The sequence below is a fragment of the Electrophorus electricus genome, chromosome 13 (genome assembly GCF_041902795.1).
Source record: "Electrophorus electricus isolate QZ-2024a chromosome 13, ASM4190279v1, whole genome shotgun sequence".
Taxonomy (NCBI): Eukaryota; Metazoa; Chordata; class Actinopteri; order Gymnotiformes; family Gymnotidae; genus Electrophorus; species Electrophorus electricus.
This window is the reverse complement of record NC_137509.1, coordinates 15,803,580-15,807,279: the sequence shown is the minus strand read 5'-3', so window position 1 is coordinate 15,807,279 and position 3,700 is coordinate 15,803,580.

The following is a 3,700-nucleotide window of genomic DNA, read 5'->3' as shown; positions in this document are numbered from 1 at the left end:
AAATAAAATCAAAACATATTCTGCAATGTGGTTTAAGGTGGCATAGGTTACATTTCTACAGTATGGACCTTACAAGATTTTTCTTTCTGATTATGGCCCTGTACAACAATGAACATGTCAGTGTATCTGGTCTTTTCTCATGTAAAGGGTGGGGCACATCTGGTCCATTTTTCACTTTAGAACAATCACTGCACTCGTCCATTTTATCAAACAATGCACAGAAATGCACACAATTATTAAGAAAATTATCTATAGCAGCTCTGCAATAGTATACACTCCCAGCTATTCTAAATGACTCAGAGAACATCCTCTCTGCATTTTGGCTACCTTAATATGAAATGCCTCTGATTCAGCATACCAGTATTTTTTTTTAAAGAAAACCTCATTACCATATTTTCCAGAATGCTAATTAAATCTGTAATTAGAGAGTATTTCCCAGAAGGGTAGTGCATTTGTCACGTTTTCGTTTTCTGTACTGGAAAATAGGAACTGTGTTGCTACTTTCTCTGTGTACAAGGGAAACCATGGGTGACAGTGAAGCACATTACTTAGTGTAACACTCCACCTGCTGGTGCAAATAATAAACTGACTAACCTGTAATTATCATTAAACCTTGAATAAAATTATAGATAAAATAAATATATTGATTTATTCATGAATAAATACGATGTGCTGAATATTAAATGTTAATTGAAGAATCCTTTAAAATGCAATAAAACAGTGTGTAAATGTTTTTTTTAAGTCTGTGAATAGTGATCTCTGTGAGGTCCAAATAAATTTCATTTTACAAAAAACAAAACTAAATTAACCACACACAATAATACAATACAATCTTAAAACACAGTACAAAATCATAATACAATTCAAGTAAACAAATTCTGTATACATAGTGTTTTTTTTTTTTTTTTAAATAAATACACTTAATTCCCATACTGACCCCTGGTGGCTAAGATAATAACACAAACCCAAACAAACCACATATCACCATTTAATTCTATAGTGATCTGAGAGCATGAAGGAACAGGGAACAAAACAGTGATCCAACTACTGTTTTACATTTTATTTTTATTTTTACATTTCTGACACAACTGATATAAAGCATGGATATGATGATTTTAATTTTTCTGACACTGATAAACACATTTTGACTGCTCTTAGGCCATGGTGCTAAACCAATGTATGGAATAGAGGTGAACTTTACAGAACATTTTTAACACTGTATGCAAAACTGACACTGTAATTTGTATGATATTTTGTATTATCTAAGACGGTATTTACTGGTTGCATACAGTGATGATGACATGCAGTATGTAAAACAGAAATCTTTTTGGACAGGCTTACTCCTCTTGGGATCTCACAGCTCCATATATGACTGAAGTTTCAGCACTGGTCCTCTTCTGTACAGTTCTTGACTGTTTGTGCCCAAATATGAGACCAACATAGTTTACTTCATCTGTGTTCTGTTTAGAAAATGCCACATGTTAAACATAATCATGAAATCCTTTAACAATATTAATCCCATAACTTCAGCATTATAAATGATGTATTGTACTGTTACTTATTTCATCATCAGCAGTTAACTACCACTTACATTGTCACCTGCATCAATGGCTACACTTGATACACCTGCAAGAAATATATAATGCATACTCTAAAAACATGTTTAATGACATCAACAGTCAGTAAGTGTTTCATGAATTGTATTCTTTCCAAACAAGATAAAAAAATGCAGAAATTTGATCATGCTTTGATAAAATTTTATATATATATGGTATGATACCAGATTTGTTCTTCTTTAAGCAGTGACAGAGTAAAATGTTGAGAAATACTGATGCCACATTAGTTGCCACTAATGCTGGAACTAGGAATTCAGCTATTTGTATTTTTCCTACCATTTGAAGAGAAAGTCATTTAGTAAAAGTATTAATTGAAATTCAGATTTCTAGATTTAGATTATTTGTTAACACAATCACAAAACTTCATAAATTAGGTACCCTATAAAACCAATAACTGCAATAACTGCAAATACTATTTTTATAGTAAAACACAATTTTAATAAACAGTCAGATAAAACCTACCATTGTTTTCTTTACTGTCTTTGTTGTTGGATCAAGTTCTGTAAAAGAAATATACAACACATTTAAAAACCAGGCAAATATTCAAATGAACATGTAAAAGTTAAAGATGACCAGAGACATGATTTGAAAATACTAAGGAAACAGATACCATGTGTACACATGACATCAAATGATATGACTCTAGATTCAACAAACACTGAGTGATTTGAACTAAACTAAACAACCTGAATCTATTAAGGGTGAATTTATATTTTTGTGTCAGCTTGAAAAAGCCAACAATTTGTTATTTCTATATATTTATAATAATTATTATTTATACTATTATTGTTGTTATTTTTTATTATTAGACCTTCAAATGTTCTCTAATTAAAATGATCATCATACATTATGCCTACTTAAATTGCTTGTGCTTTTGAGACAGATCAGCTATTTGGGTCTTAGCGGTTAATCAAAATCAGTGTATTTGCTTTTATTGAGGTTTGTCACACCAACATGAAGCTTGTTCACAAACTACCCATTCAAGGTATTATAATTATTCCAGTGAAATTTCTAAACATCATTATGCATTTCTAAAGATAAATTCATCCAACTTTCACACTTTATTCATCTGATTGTCACTGAGTTTTCGTGTGCTTTTGGAACTGATTAGCCGTGTGTTTTTTGTGCAGCAAGTGATCATAGCCTAGTTTCTGCCCTAGGCCTTTTTCTGCTTTTGCAGTATTTGTCAAATGTTTTAGTCTTTATTAATAATCCCACTGACATAATGAATTGAGAAAATTGTAACATTTTACAAAAAGTTTGGTTTCATTCTATTTCATATTTCAAGGTCCACCATGCTTATCATCGACATTTTTTTCAAGCATCAGCATACTCCCATTTCCAAACACAAATCTTCCATAATTATATTTTCCACAAACATCTGTTGCACTGTCTGTTTGTTCCACTGATGAAAATGACAAATTGAAAGTAATTTTATTACATGTGACTTTGATTCTGGAATGGTTGATAAAATGTTCACACATTTCCACATCCTCCCCTATTGATTTCGTAGTTGCTATACACACTGGGGCTCCATTAAGAGGAATTTTCATCCAGAACATTGAAAAGAGTCTATTTATCTGAACATAGCACTGAAGAGTGGTTCGGAGTCCAGGCCTTACCCTATCTTCTGACTCCAGCTACGATATAACTCCAGCAGCAGATTCACCTTAAAATGATAAGATGCACAAATGTAGGAACCATCTCATAAATGTGAAATGGAAGCTAAGATCATACAAGAAAATACATTTTTTGGAATTTGTAGCTTCACAGAGTCAGCCTCTAAACTTTAGACAGGTTTATTCTTTATCCTTTAACTGTTTAAGCCTTTTCTTTTGTACCACACATCTTTGTTAGGAACAGGAATATTTACTTTAAGGAGTGGTAAAAATGGATACTTACACTTGGTAATCACTAGAAAAGTTAGATATAATAATTGAGATATATTCATAATGGTCTAAAGAAATCCCTCCAATCCTCAAGTGTAAATTCATTTAAATTGCACAGAAGGTAAAGAAAAGGGATGTGGTGGGGGCTTGCTTTTCCATGCAGCTTGCTGATTGGCCAGTTGCAGCCAACTGATC